This window comes from Oncorhynchus mykiss, chromosome 13 (assembly GCF_057628025.1).
Source record: "Oncorhynchus mykiss isolate SJ-2025 chromosome 13, ASM5762802v1, whole genome shotgun sequence".
NCBI classification, from domain to species: domain Eukaryota; kingdom Metazoa; phylum Chordata; class Actinopteri; order Salmoniformes; family Salmonidae; genus Oncorhynchus; species Oncorhynchus mykiss.
In genome coordinates this window covers 63,412,826-63,430,444 of record NC_143034.1, presented here as the reverse complement: position 1 = coordinate 63,430,444, position 17,619 = coordinate 63,412,826, and the positions used below count along the sequence as shown (strand labels likewise).

General features: G+C 47.1%; 1 protein-coding gene across 2 annotated transcripts in view; it reads right to left on the bottom strand.

Annotated features, from left to right (window-relative positions):
• Window positions 1-17,065, bottom strand: part of LOC110539037 (testis-expressed protein 2) — a 38,166-nt gene extending 21,101 nt beyond the window's left edge. Inside the window, exons 1-2 of one of the 2 annotated variants that reach the window (XM_090197099.1) lie at window positions 16,787-17,065; window positions 15,185-15,287 (exon numbers count right to left, since the gene is read on the bottom strand). The gene's annotated coding sequence lies outside the window, so the exon portion shown is untranslated. Of the gene's footprint in view, window positions 1-15,184; window positions 15,291-16,786 lie in introns of both variants that reach the window. The other variant, XM_090197100.1, reaches the window with a different exon arrangement.
• Between the last annotated feature and the right edge of the window lie 554 nt (window positions 17,066-17,619).

Sequence of the window (17,619 nt, the reverse complement as noted above, 5' to 3'; positions counted from 1 at the left end):
TCCTACTGGTGAATGTGTGATCAAGTCCTCCTCTTTCTCTCTGTTTATCCTACTGGTGCATGTGTGATCAAGTCCTCCTTTTTCTCTCTGTTTATCCTACTGGTGCATGTGTGATCAAGTCCTCCTCTTTCTCTCTGTTTATCCTACTGGTGCATGTGTGATCAAGTGTGAGTTGCTGTTGCGTGTAGGTCATTTCATTGGCGGAGCTTGTTTTCGGGAGGCGGGTTGTGGGTTGTGTTTGCGAACTCATTTTTAGCTCACAACAAGCTTGTGGCATGGCTGATACTATACAGAAAAACGCCGCAAAGCTCAATGCGGAAGACAAGTACGTATCAAGCACTACTCTCCATGAACTACTGGATCAACAAAAAGACTTCTAGAAAGATCTAACACATCTGCAGGACAATAACTTCAAGTCCTTCCTGCAACTCTTTCTGGATTCTACCAACAGAAGGGTTAATGATCTGTTTAAGGATGTAACGGAATTTATACACCGTTTGGAATTTACGCAGTCGGAGGTGAATGTCCCCAGCCAGACCGCATTCAAAACCATGTCTGAGGATCTCACCATTTTACAAATAACACTTGACAAGCACTCTTCCAAAGGATACTACCTCAAAAACCAATCGAGGCACAATAACATTTGAAGTCACACAGAAGTCAAGGCCAAGACACTCCTGACAGATCAAGTCAAACCGGACCCTAAACTCATGGAGATGGAGGGGGCTCATAGAAATGGCACTTTCTTCCCCGATGGACAAATTACAAGTAGTATAAGAACAAATTTACTCACCTACTTCAGATATCACAAAAAATATATTTGACTAATTCCAAGAATCCTTAAATAATACAAAGTCAAATTGGAAAATCATCAATCAATTGTTAAATAAGAAAAAGGCATCTAGAACCATCCCATCTCAATTTATTATTGGAAATAATAATTGAATAACTTTTTTGTGAATGTGGGTTCCTCTCTGTAAAAGAATATCGAGAAAACTGATGGCAATCCCTTGGATTACATTAAGAGACATTTCCCTTCTCTGCTTCATGTCACGCGCTGACCTTAGATTGTCTGTTTTTCTATATATTTTGGTTAGGTCATGGTGTGACTAGGGTGGGTACTCTAGTTGTTGTATGTCTAGGGTTTTTGTCATCTAGCGTTTTTGTATGTCTATGTTTACCTGTTTCTCGTTGTCTCTGATTGGGGATCATATTTAGGTAGCCATTTGCCCCATTGTTAGTTGTGGGATCTTGTCTATGTCTAGTTGCCTGTCAGCACTAGTTTGCATAGCGGTTCGTTTGTTTGTTATTTTTGCTCATTCATTAAAAAGAAAATGTATGCATTCCACGCTGCGCCTTGGTCCGATACTTATGACAACCGTGACACTTCAGTTTGATCCTCCTGATGTGATGGTGGTGATGGAGTTAATGGTAAAGATATCAGTAGAAGGTCATGATGAGATTGGTGCCTTTTTGGTGAAATCAGTGTCTTCCTCGATTACTGAGCCTCTAATGCATATCTTCACCAAATCTATGCAAACTAGTACTGTTCCTATAGATTTATATATTACCAAAGTTATCCCCCTCTATAAATCTGGGTATCCTATATCTTTCACAAACTATTGGCCAATATCTGTACTACCATGTTTTCCTAAAATCCTAGAAAAATTGGTGTAAGAGAATGTTGAAGCACTTAAATCAACACTATATTCTACATGAGCATCAATATGGTTTTTGAAAAACTACCCCACAGATATAGTTCCTTTGTAACTTGTGGATAAAATCTTTACAGCCCTGGACAACAATGAACACGCTCTCTGCATCTTTTTAGATTCATCCAAAGATTTTGACACGGTTGATCATGAAATGTTACTTTCTAAATTGCATTATTACGGTTTTCAGGATTATACATAATTGGCTTTATAGTCCTGTTTATGATAGAGAACAATTTGTTCATGCAAACGGCTGTGCATCAACCAGGGCCAAGATATCCTGTGGTGTGACACAGGGTTGGATAATTGACCTTTGTTATTCCTAATCTATATCAATGACCTTGCTGCTGTGTCTTCTACCGTACCTCCCATTCTCTTTGCTGAGGATACCAAGTAGATTTTTATCACATAAGAGTTTTGATTAATGAAGCCAACCTAGGCATGGCCACATTTTCTGAATGGTTCCAGATAAACAAATTATCTTTAAATGTTAAACAATCTAACTTTATTATGTTCACTAGTAAGAATAACAAATATTGTAAAAGAAATACAAAATAAAATAAAAAAGAAGCCAGAAACTCAAATGGTGGGAATTAAATGGATCAAGTTACATCCACTAGATTCCTCTGAGTTCTAGTTGATGAAAAGTTGTCCTGTAAAGATCATATTCAAAATGTCCGTAGCGAAGTGAAATCTGCTTTCATCAGAAAGACTAGTGGTTTGGTTCATCAGGCTTGCTTCCTAACTCTATAGCTTAAATGACCCATATCTCATTTACTGTAATATTGTCTGGGCCAGTACATATGCCTCCTAACTAGACAAATTACTCATTATACAAAATACATTTGCAAGACTAGCCACCTCCTCTAATTCCCCGGCTCCATCTGCACCTTTGTTTAAGAAACTCTATCTTGTCTATTTACAACATTAATGTACAGCAATTATGCACTTTCATCTAGAAATACTCATACCTCCCAGACAGTTTACCTTTCAATGGATTCTTCCAGGTTCATTCTGACATCCATCTATACAACACAAGACACTGTGATAACCTTCACCCTCCTCCACTGCCACACCTCACATAGTCAATTCTCTATCAGATACAGAGGTACCACACTCATCTTCACATTGCCAAAATATCACCATCCCTCAAAGACTGGGGGTCAGCCTGATGAACCAAACTACTCAGTAATCTCCTCCATAAAGCCTAACTCTCACACATTCACATGCACACACACATTTAAACAAAACAGTTGCTTTTGTTTTTTGACATTACTGATCAATTCATTTATACATGTATAATTAGTAGGTTTACTAGGTTCTGTTGTAACAAACTAATTTTATTTTTGTACTTATGCATTGAATATAGTTATTTTGTGGTGTGGTTTTCATTCAAGCACATCTGCACACTGTTTTTCATCTGTATTGTTGTTGTTGTTGTTGTTGTCTATCACTTGTTTTCTTTGGTGCAAATAAATACATAAATAAATCCCTCAACAAAAAAGGAATTCAGAATGGATATTAGAGAAAACAAACAACACTGCACACAAACACACTGTAATTAATGCAAAATGGGTCGTGCTGTGAGCCCCGGCTGGTAGATCATACAGTAACAAGCCAGTCATTGTTTTTCCCAACACGGCTGAACTACAGACAATAATCAGTGAGTGATTTCCTGACTTAGGCGTGGCGTTGTTATTGAGTTATTCTAGCTTTTTATTCTTGCCCATTGGATAATTATCTGGGTAGCCATATTACACACACACACACACACACACACACACACACACACACACACACACACACACACACACACACAAGGCTGGTAAGGGGTTGACGGCTCATAATAATGGCTGGAAGGGAATGGTATCAAACACATGGAAACCATGTGTGATGTGGTTGATACCATTCCATTGATTCCCTTCCAGCCATTACTATGAGCCCGTCCTCCCCAAATAAGGTGTCACCAGCTACCTGTGACACACACACACATATACACACTCCCCCTCCACCCCAAATATACAAACACACACATCTCTCAAGCCTGCAAGTGGTTGATAAAAGCCTAATGGAAGATGGAGAGATAGAAACAACGAAACTGGTAGGCTGTGATTGTTTCTTTATATCCCAGAAAGCCTTTCTTCCCACCAGAGGCTCAGCCTGAATTGGTTCTCGTTCATAGTCATTTGCTGGACAGAATGACACAGTGTTTGACCCTCCTGCATGCCCCTTTTTTTTGCTGGGCTGAAATATGTTTTCTCTAAAGTGTCTAAGCGAGGGAGTGTGTGTGTGTGTGTGTGTGTGTGTGTGTGTGTGTGTGTGTGTGTGTGTGTGTGTGTGTGTGTGTGTGTGTGTGTGTGTGTGTGATATTTAAGTCATGGCAATGCAGGCACAAGAGATGGAGGGAGCGAGAGGGCGATAAAACGTTGGATCAAAAATAAGGAAATAGAGAGCCACAGGGGCCTGTAGTGGAAACAGAGGACCTTCAGAGACTAGTCTTTGAAGAGGAATTCAAATGCTTTTGAAGTGAGAGTACAGGCCACAGATCAGGGCTGAGAGGGAGGGTGAGGATGACATCCTGGTGATCAAAGGTTAAACGACAGACTAAAAGATGAGAGGTAAAAGGGCAGAACGATTTGCCTGGCTACCCAGACTCCTTGTTCCGACCAAACGCTACGCCACACCCACGGATGTTAGTTTCTTCTCCGCAATGAGTCTGGATCTGAGTACCTCCCTGACCCTTCACCGAATGTAAACACATTCGGGGCCGTCTGATGATTGGTCCAGAAGCCGATGGGTTGGGCCAGAACACACGAGGGGTAAAGTGGCGAGGTGAAAATTCGTCATTGTTTTTGATACTCTGATTGGTTAGAGACGATCCAGTCGCTGATGACTTTGTTTTGTACAACGCCCCTCGTGCCCCTGGTCACCACAAACAACTTCAATGACGGCAGTCTCAGACTAAAGTATGTAGCGAACGACAGAGCAACAGAACACTTCAGTGTGAGTCGTCAGGATACAGAAAGATCTGGATTTCTGGATTCAACAGCTGTAGGAAGACAGCCAGAAACTCAACCAGGAGAGGAAGAGGATCCATACAGAGCCTTAGTGCTGAGCATCTGACAACACACAGGTCTACTGTTGCTTATTATCACTACAGTGGCATTGTGGAAAACGATTGACAACATTGAAAACATCCTAAAACAGAGGAAGTTCCATGCAGGTTACAGGGATCTTTAGCAGCTATAATGCAATGGAATAGGAGCAATAAAACCTGGTGGAGACAACACACTCATCCAATTAATCAAAGCAAGGCCCCTTTAATGAGCTAAAACCTGATTTGCCCTCTGCATCTCACCCACAGACAGACAGACAGACAGACAGACAGACAGACAGACAGACAGACAGACAGACAGACAGACAGACAGACAGACAGACAGACAGACAGAGGGTAGTGAGAGGGAACAGAGATGGGGGAGAGAGATGGAAGGAGAAACAGGGGTGAGATGGGGCAGTTAAATAATTGCCTACTTACATACATTGCCAAAGAAAAGTTACCATGCTACTGAAAATAGTTTACGTCGTGTTTTCTAGTGAGCAACATGTTAGATTGTTCTGAGACAGTGTGAAGGGTAGACTCCACTAGATTAGGGGAAAGGGGATACCTATTCAATTGATGCATTCAACCAAAATGTGTCTTCCATATTTAACCCTCAGAAAGGTGCGGGTGGTCGGCTCTGAGTTTCAAACCAGCAACCTTTCGGTTAATGGCCCAACGTTCTTAACCAATAAACGATCAGACGAGAGAGTGAGGAAACAGGAGAGAAATCTGGTTGGTCTGAGACATTGAGGAAGCTAGCTTAAGACTAAGAGAGAGAGACAGATTCAGTATGTATAGTTAGTCTGAGGTAAAGAAGGCTAGATTAAACTAGGAGAGAGTGAGATAATGAGAGGGAGAGAGAGAGAGGGAGAGAGAGAGGCAGATTCAGTATGTATAGTTAGTCTGAGGTAAAGAAGGCTAGATTAAACTAGGAGAGAGTGAGATAATGAGAGGGAGAGAGAGATAGGGAGAGAGAGAGACAGATTCAGTATGTATAGTTAGTCTGAGGTAAAGAAGTCTAGATTAAACTAGGAGAGAGTGAGATAATGAGAGGGAGAGAGAGAGAGGGAGAGAGAGAGACAGATTCAGTATGTATAGTTAGTCTGAGGTAAAGAAGTCTAGATTAAACTAAGAGAGAGTGAGAGGTAGATAAAGAGAGAGAGAGAGTTTTCTGAGTCCACCCATTACTACTTAGCATTGAGCTCCACACCAGTGAGCCTGTCTGTTCTGTCACAAAGACACAGAGTTACACATCATCCATAAACACACAGCTCAATATGCTGGTGTACATTACCATGACAGGGCTAGGTAAAAAGGTGACACATGCATTTATGTAGCCAAGCGGGCACATACATACGTGTGTGTGTGTGTGTGTGTGTGTGTGTGTGTGTGTGTGAATGAAAATGTATGCATTCACTACTGTAAGTCTCTGTGGAACAACTCAAAACCCATAACAGCCTACAGACAGTGTGGATTCTGCTGCCACCTGCTAAGTGAAATGAATCACCAGAAAACCTCTATTTCTCTAATTAGAGAGTCAGTGGTGTGTATTTCACTGCATCCCCACTCTCTGTCTATATATATTTCTCTCCCTTGCCCCACCTCTCTCCCTCTCTCTCTCTCTTGCTCAGAACAGAGCACTCAGCCATGCCGGATCAAACCGGTTCTGTCTCCCATTCATCATCATTGCCATCTCACAGGCAGAACTTACTGTCAACGTCTCCAGCCTCTCCAGGATCAAGACAAGCTGTTGCCATGTCAACTGTGAGAGAGCTCCACTCTACCATCTATATCTCTACTATTATCCTCAGGTTCCTCCTCCTCAGAATCTGACCTTCAACAAGTGTTTGTTAGCAACAACTGTTGGTTAGAAACAGACAGTTCTGTGGGGAGTATTTTCAAGTTCCTTACGGAGTGGTAATGAGGAGAGGAGAGGAGAGGAGAGGAGAGGAGAGGAGAGGAGAGGAGAGGAGAGGAGAGGAGAGGAGAGGAGAGGAGAGTCCTGTGACAGTCTCTGAGAGGGAGCTGAAGAAATCCACACATAACCTCACTTAAGTAATACTAATGTTGTGGAATGGCTGTTTAGTCATATGTGATGACATTAGACTAAGCTGGGGATATAGTGGATTTGGTGTGTATGGCTGAGCGGTATCAACCTAGGATCAACTGGTTTTCATCTTTGCCTTTCAGCATGTATAGAAATATGAAAGTGGTAATGTCATTGACAGATACACCTCAGGGAGTATAGAATGTACTGGAGGATTAGTGTGTTGAGGAATACTAGGAGGGCTGCCTGTGGAGTTTCAGCAGTCACTGTGTGTAAGCCTTACATATACACAATCCATAGGTCTGAGAGAGAGGGGGAGGGAAGAAAACAGAAGATGGAAGAGATGCTCTGTGGCTGATGGAGGGAGAAGGTGACGGCGAGAGAAAGAGAGAGATTGAAAGGCAGAGAGACGGATGAGAAGGTAAAATACAACATCTGGAATGAGGGCATCGTTCTTCTATAACTGTCACTAAATATGAATATATATCTACATTTACGACAAGCAAGAATTTGTTTAGCCATGCTAAAACCTAACTGAAATCTAGGGTCAAACAAAGACTGTTGAGATTCAATTCTACTCAGTGGATGTTAAAGTATTTCCCTTCCCCTTTCCTCAGCTCTGGTGCATTAGACACCACACAGACTGCATCCCTCCCTCTTTCTCAAACAAAAGCAGTAGTACTGATAGCCCCAGCCCAGTCAGCTCCTCCAGTACTGATAGACCCAGCCCAGTCAGCTCCTCCAGTACTGATAGACCAAGCCCAGTCAGCTCCTCCAGTACTGATAGACCCAGCCCAGTCAGCTCCTCCAGTACTGATAGACCCAACCCAGTCAGCTCCTCCAGTACTGATAGCCCCAGCCCAGCCAGCTCCTCCAGTACTGATAGCCCCAGCCCAGTCAGCTCCTCCAGTACTGATAGACCCAGCCCAGTCAGCTCCTCCAGTACGGATAGCCCCAGCCCAGTCAGCTCCTCCAGTACTGATAGCCCCAGCCCAGTCAGCTCCTCCAGTACGGATAGCCCCAGCCCAGTCAGCTCCTCCAGTACTGATAACCCCAGCCCAGCCAGCTCCTCCAGTACTGATAGCCCCAGCCCAGCCAGCTCCTCCAGTACTGATAGCCCCAGCCCAGCCAGCTCCTCCAGTACTGATAGCCCCAGCCCAGCCAGCTCATCCAGTACTGATAGCCCCAGCCCAGTCAGCTCCTCCAGTACTGATAGCCCCAGCCCAGCCAGCTCCTCCAGTACTGATAGCCCCAGCCCATCCAGCTCCTCCAGTACTGATAGCCCCAGCCCAGTCAGCTCCTCCAGTACTGATAGACCCAGCCCAGTCAGCTCATCCAGTACTGATAGCCCCTGCCCAGTCAGCTCCTCCAGTACTGATAGACCCAGCCCAGTCAGCTCCTCCAGTATTGATAGCCCCAGCCCAGCCAGCTCCTCCAGTACTGATAGCCCCAGCCCAGCCAGCTCCTCCAGTACTGATAGACCCAGCCCAGTCAGCTCCTCCAGTATTGATAGCCCCAGCCCAGCCAGCTCCTTCAGTACTGATAGCCCCAGCCCAGTCATCTCCTCCAGTACTGTTAGACCCAGCCCAGTCAGCTCCTCCAGTACTGATAGCCCCTGCCCAGTCAGCTCCTCCAGTACTGATAGACCCAGCCCAGCCAGCTCCTCCAGTACTGATAGCCCCAGCCCAGTCAGCTCCTCTAGTATTGATAGCCCCAGCCCAGCCAGCTCCTTCAGTACTGATAGACCCAGCCCAGCCAGCTCCTCCAGTACTGATAGCCCCAGCCCAGTCAGCTCCTCCAGTACTGATAGCCCCAGCCCAGTCCGCTCCTCCAGTACTGATAGACCCAGCCCAGTCAGCTCCTCCAGTACTGATAGACCCAACCCAGTCAGCTCCTCCAGTACTGATAGCCCCAGTCCAGTCAGCTCCTCCAGTACTGATAGCCCCAGCCCAGCCAGCTCCTCCAGTACTGAGCCTTTGTTCAGTAATTTAATCGCTCCACTGCAGACACACTTTATAAGGAAAATATAAATTATAATATCTACCAATCAGCTAGACAGAATGAAGACTCTTAATAAGTAATCTCACCAAATGGATATTGCTTCAAATTTGAATGACGAGAGTTTATACTTTCACCTAGAAAGAAGGCATGTCAAGAGAGAGGGATGGATAGAGGGATATCAAGGGAGTAGGGATACAGGAAATGGAGAGGGTGAGAAATTGGGGGAGAGATGTATAAATGGGGAGATAAATAGATATAGATCTCTCAGAGGGTCCTATTAAATCAAAAAAGTCCATCCTATGCCTCCTGAGTCTGTCACCGCCCCCACATCTGTCGACCCCAACCACGTCTGTCTCCTCTAGCCTCCAGTCCCCATCTGCCCAGGTTGAGGTGAGCTGACTGAGCGAGGGGAAATTACACAACCAGCTATGAGAGAACCCACACAGGGTTATGGTTGGGGATTATGGACTGTCCAGTGCACGCAGGTAGAGTATGCACCAGCATCAGGACCACAGCCCTTTACCTCAGCATCAGGACCACAGCCCTCTACCTCAGCATCAGGACCACAGCCCTCTACCTCAGCATCAGGACCACAGCCCTCTACCTCAGCATCAGGACCACACCCCTCTACCTCAGTATCAGGACCACAGCCCTTTACCTCAGCATCAGGACCACAGCCCTTTACCTCAGTATCAGGACCCCAGCCCTCTACCTCAGCATCAGGACCACACCCCTCTACCTCAGCATCAGGACCACAGCCCTTTACCTCAGCATCCGGACCACACCCCTCTACCTCAGCATCAGGACCACAGCCCTTTACCTCAGCATCAGGACCACAGCCCTCTACCTCAGCATCCGGACCACAGCCCTCTACCTCAGCATCCGGACCACACCCCTCTACCTCAGCATCAGGACCACAGCCCTTTACCTCAGCATCCGGACCACACCCCTCTACCTCAGCATCAGGACCACAGCCCTTTACCTCAGCATCAGGACCACAGCCCTCTACCTCAGCATCCGGACCACACCCCTCTACCTCAGCATCCGGACCACAGCCCTCTACCTCAGCATCAGGACCACAACCCTCTACCTCAGCATCCGGACCACACCCCTCTACCTCAGCATCAGGACCACAGCCCTCTACCTCAGCATCAGGACCACAGCCCTCTACCTCAGCATCAGGACTACAGCCCTCTACCTCAGCATCAGGACCACAGCCCTCTACCTCAGCATCAGGACCACAGCCCTCTACCTCAGCATCAGGACTACAGCCCTCTACCTCAGCATCAGGACCACAGCCCTTTACCTCAGCATCCGGACCACACCCCTCTACCTCAGCATCCGGACCACAGCCCTCTACCTCAGCATCAGGACCACAGCCCTCTACCTCAGCATCAGGACTACAGCCCTCTACCTCAGCATCAGGACCACAGCCTTCTTTCTACCTCAGCATCAGGACCACAACCCACTACCTCAGCATCATGACTACAGCCCTCTACCTCAGCATCAGCAGGCCTCACGGTCTACTGCACAGCTAACACGACACTATGGCTCTGCTTCTGTCCAGGATGCATGGGAGACTGCTATAGCTCTGATGACTCAGAAGCATGCACACGTGCAAACACGCGCACACACAGGGACACATACATAAATGCACACACACACACCCAGACAGACTCAGACATTATGCACACATACTGTAGGCACTCACACACACACACACACACACACACACACACACACACACACACACACACACACACAATTATTTTTACACATTTTTACATAATTGACATTTAAGGGTAAAAAAATTGCATCATTTGTATTTATTTTTAATCTAGAAATTATAGAAGTTTGACAACCCTGTTTGTAATCTTGTAAATTATATGAATCTCAACCGTTAATCTTTTACAGTGATGAAGACATGTCATGGTATGGTGGGGTGTTCAACATAGGTCAACTTTGAGCAACTTTTATTTCTTGAATGTTTTGTCATTCAGGTCCAAAACGTCACTTTCTGACCACTTCTACAATGAAGAAACATGTATGGAAGGTTTTGTTCAAACCAAAAGGTGTTGCTGTCAAAACGTGATTGAATTCAAATGTATTTAACCTACTGCATTGTGTGAAGACCAGTGTGAATACATACATACACATACACACATATGATGCATTCACATAAACAGTACAGGGAACAGGGTAAATAGACCAGTGTGAATACATACGTACACATACACACATATAATGCATTCACATAAACATTACAGGGAACAGGGCTTTATCTGACTAGCAAATTCACCTTGCAATTAACTGACCTGAATTCCATCTGGCCTAGTAGCAGCTATAGTGTGTGTATAGTGAATGTATCTCTACTGTGTGTGTGTGTGTGTGTGTGTGTGTGTGTGTGTGTGTGTGTGTGTGTGTGTGTGTGTGTGTGTGTGTGTGTGTGTGTGTGTGTGTGTGTGTGTGTGTGTGTGTGTGTGTGTGTGTGTGTGTCAGTAGGACTCCATCCACACTTAGTCTGTGTACGTATGCGTATGTGTTTTGAGCGAATCTCCAGAATCTGCTAACAGGAAGAGAACACTTCCTGCTCTGAGAGAGCCTCAACAGAAAGGGACGTACCACCCTGGTCAAACACAAGTAACTAAATATTTAACTTAACAATTCTTCCAAAAGCAATGAGGGACCAAATCAGAAGTCAACACAAGACAGGATCATGTTCTGTAGTTATTGAAACACTGGCCTCTGTAGATTGAAAGTAGCTGAAATTAGTCTGCCTCACAGTAAGGCTAACAGAACCAGTCGATAAGCAAACACACACACACACACAATCAATCACACAGGAGAGGACTCCATGTGCGTACTGAACCCATTTACCATCCTACACACTGGTTGTTAAAAGAAGCAGTTGTGACTTGTTTCTTTAAGGCTGAATGCTGAGACAGTCAGTCAGACATGGCTGGCCAGACAGCCTCAAGCTGAATGTATTCAGACTTGGAGAGAACCTACAGCCCTAAAGCTCAACCTGAAAAGTGGAAAAGCTCAATGCACATAGTTGATAGAAGTAGCCATGATGCTAACCTCATCCCCAGGCATTGGGCATTAACATAGGTACATGCAAACACACAGACACACAGAGACACCCCCCACACACACACAAACACACGCTCATCCCCCACACCATCACCATCACCTCCTATCCCCCCCACAGACCATCACCCCCCATCCCCCCCACACACACCATCACCCCCTATCCCCCCCACACACACCATCACCCCCTATCCCCCCACAAACCATCACCCCCTATCCCCCCCACACACACCATCACCCCCTATGCCCCCCCACACACACCCCCACCCCCTATGCCCCACACCATCACCCCCTATCCCATAGACCATCACCCCTATGCTCCCCCCACACACCATCACAAGATATCCCCCACACCATCACCCCCTATCCCCCCCACACACCATCACCCCCTATCCCACCACACACACCATCAACCCCTATCCCCACACCCTCACCCCTATCCCCCACACCATCACCGCCTATCCCCCACACACACCATCACAAGATATCCCCCACACCATCACCCCCTATCCAACACCATCCCCCCCTATCCAACACCATCACCCCCTATCCCCCACACCATCACCCCCTATCCCCACACACACACAATCACCCCCTATCCAACACCATCACCCCCTATCCCCCACACCATCACCCCCTATCCGCCCACACACACCATCACCCCCTATACCCCCCACACACACACCATCACCCCCTATACCCCCCCAACACACACCATCACCCCCTATACCCCCCACACACACACCATCACCCCCTATCCCCCCCACACACCATCACCCCCTATCGCCCACACCATCACCCCCTACCTCCCCCCACACCATCACAAGATATCTCCCACACCATCACCCCCTATCCCACACACCATCAACCCCTATCCCCCACACACACCATCACCCGCTATCCCCCACACCATCACCCACACCATCACCCCCACACACACCATCACAAGATATCCCCAACACCATCGCCCCCTATATCCCACACCATCACCGCCTTCCCCCACACCATCACCCCCTATCCCCACACCATCACCCCCTATCCACCAACACACACCATCACCCCCTATCCCCCCACACACCATCACCCCCTATCCCCCACACCATCACCCCCTATCCCCACACCATCACCCCCTATCCACCAACACACACCATCACCCCCTATCCCCCCACACACCATCACCCCCTATCCACCAACACACACCATCACCCCCTATCCCCCCACACACCATCACCCCCTATCCCCCCCACGCACCATCACCACCTATCCACCAACACACACCATCACCACCTATCCCCCCCACACACCATCCCCACCTATCCCCCCACACACCATCAGCCCCTATCCCCCACACCATCACCCCCTATACCCAACCCCATCACCCCCTATCCCCCACACCATCACCCCTATCCCCCACACACACCATCACCTGCTATCCCCCCACACCATCACCTCCTATCCCCCACACCATCACCCCCCTCCCCCACACCACCACCCCCTATCCCCCTATCCCACACCATCACCCCTATCCCACACGCCATCACCCCCTATCCCCCAAACACACACACCATCCCCCGCCATCCCTCACACCATCACCCCCTATCCCACACACCATCACCCCCTATCCCACACAGCATCACCCCCTATCCCCCACACCTTCATCCTCAATTCCCCACACACACACCATCACCCGCTATCCCCCCACACCATCACCCCCTATCCCACACACCATTAACCCCTGTCCCACACACCATCACCCCTATCCCCCCCACACACACCAGCACCCCCTAACCCACACACCATCACCCGCTATCCCACACACTATCACCCCGTATCACCCACACACACACCAGCACCCCCTATCCCACACACCATCACCCCTATCCCCCACACACACACCAGCACCCCCTATCCCCCACACACACACCATCACCCCCTATCCCCACACACACACCATCACCCGCTATCCCCCACACCATCAACCTCTATCCCACACACCATTACCCCCTATCCCCCACACACACACACCATCACCCCCTATCCCCCACACCATCAACCGCTATCCCACACACCATTACCCCCTATCCCCCACACACACACCATCACCCCCTATCCCCCACACACACACCATCACCCGCTATCCTACACACCATTACCCCCTATCCCCCACACACACACCATCACCCCCTATCCCCCACACACACACCATCACCCCCTATCCCCAACACACACACCATCACCCGCTATCCCACACACCATCAGCCCCTATCCCCCCACACACACCATCACCCCCTATCCCCCACACACACACCATCACCCCCTATCCCCACACACACACACCATCACCCCCTATCCCCCCCCACACACACCATCACCCCCTATCCCCCACACCATCACCCCCTATCACCCACACACACACCATCACCCCCTATCCCCCACACCATCACCCCCTATCACCCACACACACACCATCATCCCCTATCCCCCACACCATCACCCCCTATCCCCCACACACACACCATCTCTCCCACTCAGAGAGAGTTGATATGTGTTTCTATTAGCAAACTACACCTGCTAACCAACACACCTCCAGTGTAGTTACAGTAAAATGTCTAGTGACAGCAGTAATGGATCCTCTTCAGTGTTTGACAAAAACACTAAAAGCCAGACGAGATTTATACCGTCAGTTTTTATTGCTCTTATTGAGTTTGGTAATGCCGAATTCAAGATGCTGTGCTGCCCTTTATAAAGTATACTGCTTCAGTCTCTCTAAGGCAGGCTCACACACGCATGCACACACAGAACACAGAACACACACAAAGAACACAGATCATGCAGAACACACACACAGAACACACACACACACAGAACACACACACAGAACACAGAACACACACACACACAGAACACACACACAGACCCATGTCTCTTCCCAGGTGACAGTATAATAGTGTGTCCTCTATGTAATTTGGTGAGATAATGCAAACCTCTTAGCATGGTTAATGTATGCCAGGAAAAGGCACAGTGGTTTAAAGGGTTTGGACTGATGGACAGAGAAAAAGACAGAGAGAGTGATAAATAGAGAGAGAAAAGAAACAGAGGAAACAAGAGATAAATAAAGAGACAGAGAGAGGCTGTTCAAGGCTGGATCAATCCTCCCTCCTCCCTCTCTGTGAGGTCAGGCCATACAGTCCCCATGCAGGGTCCCGATCAATAGGAGCTCATATTCAGGCTTACCTTGAGACTTCAGTGGCATTCAATCTGCTGCCTCTGGCCTGGGCTGCAACACTGTCTGTCCTCACTGACAGTCACACACACAGCCAGGCCATGGATCATGCTGCTGCTTTAGAGGTTTGCATGGGAGAGAGAGAGAGAGACATCAGTTGTGGTGAGGGGGAGCACTAGAAGGTATATCATTATTTTACTGTCACACACACACACACACACACACACACACACACACACACACACAGCACAGCACAGCACAGCACAGCACAGCACAGCACAGCGGTAGCACTCTGATTAGCAGATAAACCCTGAATGCCACTTCACTCTCTCAATCAGCAGACAGACTGCAGTTCTGTGAATGAACTGGGACTCATAAGATATTAATGTGCCGAACTTGTCTCCAACACAAACGCATGGATGAATGACAAACCCCCCTGATACCTCAGTAACCCCGTTCACCAGAGAGAGAGAGCGTGTGTGAGCAGAGAGAACAGAGACTGAGGTGTTCAGGTAAGGAGAGATCGAATGGTGACTGAACTCTGTGTTCAGCTAGTTACCAGTGTAGCTACAATGTCAATGCTTTTACCACAAAAACATATACAGATGTATGTGTAATGACAGGATTATAGCACAATTGATGTCAATGAGATACAGCAGACATGAGCCCACACTGTCCCTCAATTCCCTATTCATTATTGAAACTGTGATACCTCTGTGATACCTAGCTGATTCATCATCTATCTCTGTGATACCGAGCTGATTCACCATCTATCTCTGTGATACCGAGCTGATTCACCATCTATCTCTGTGATACCTAGCTGATTCATCATCTATCTCTGTGATACCTAGCTGATTCACCATCTATCTCTGTGATACCTAGCTGATTCACCATCTAGCTCTGTGATACCTAGCTGATTCACCATCTAGCTCTGTGATACCTAGCTGATTCACCATCTATCTCTGTGATACCTAGCTGATTTACCATCTATCTCTGTGATACCTAGCTGATTCACCATCTATCTCTGTGATACCTAGCTGATTCACCATCTATCTCTGTGATACCTAGCTGATTCACCATCTATCTCTGTGATACCTAGCCAATAATACTTCAGAATATTACTAAATGGAGACCTGCGATCACTGCTTCACAGCTCAGAGCCTATAGACAACGACCTCTAGGCGGTCTGCATGCTGCAAATTATATGTCTGTTAATAACAAGAAACCATGACATAAACACTGTAGCATAAACAAAGACATGCAGATACACAGGCTAGGCTATACGCTACTGTATGTGCAACGTTACAGCCTAGGCTACAATATCCTACCGCTCCCATTTCAGATGGTTTTAATGTATCAGCACCGTTACATTGTAACATTGTAGGTTAACCTCTGTAGCGGACATTATAAACAGGTCGGAGTCACATCGCTACTTTGCCTTTGTCTGTCCACATCTGTAAAAGGCTTCTGCTCTCTTCCGTGTCGAATATAGTAGACCCACCCAGCTAAATGGACTGGAGGATACAGCCATTGACAAAAAAAAATGCTCTCCGAAAGAGAAAGCAAAGGCATATTAGAATATAGGCTAATATCATAGGCGATATCAATCTTACCGTATTGACGGTTCATTTCATCCACATCGGGTGTGTTTGATGCTGCCGCTGATGCACACTGTAACTAATCCTGGATTTCCCACAATCAATCTGCGTATAGTATAGCTGCCTACATACGTGATGATGAGCGCTAAATGTGAATCCCAGTGACAGCCCAATACAGTGAGAAACAGCGAGAAAAAGTATTCTCCGTTTTCCAAGGGCAGAATAATCAAATCAGATCCGATGGCAGAACGCCTAACGGGCATCTGATCTCTACGCTCTGGGATTGATTAAAATGTTAGAGACTAGGTATTTGGTATTATAGGTGATCATATGACACACCCACATTGTATAACGCTGTCTTTATGCGACCCTGCAGCACCATATGGCCTACCTTACAATACTGAAGTCATTACAACCCATACATCAAATAATATGCATATTTAATGATATCGCAGCAGAATAGTCAGAAGTGCATCACTATGAAGTGATTGGGGTGAATATCCTGAGTTGTAATCACAGGCATCAGTTATGATTTACAACACTTTTGCAATCTCCCTTCTATAGGAATGCAAGGGTTTCACTTTCACCAATTTAGAAAGGAGGGAGGGAATGAGGGAGGGATCCATTCTCAAAGTATTTAAATAGGGCCTAGAGTTCAACCTGTTATTCTGTGGTTCAGAAGCCATGGGACTGAATGGGACCGTCATGGGACTGAATGGGACCGTCATGGGACTGAATGGGACCGTCATGTGACTGAATGGGACCATCATGGGGCTGAATGGGACCGTCATGGGACTGAATGGGACCGTCATGGGACTGAACGGGACAGTCCTGGGACTGAACGGGAC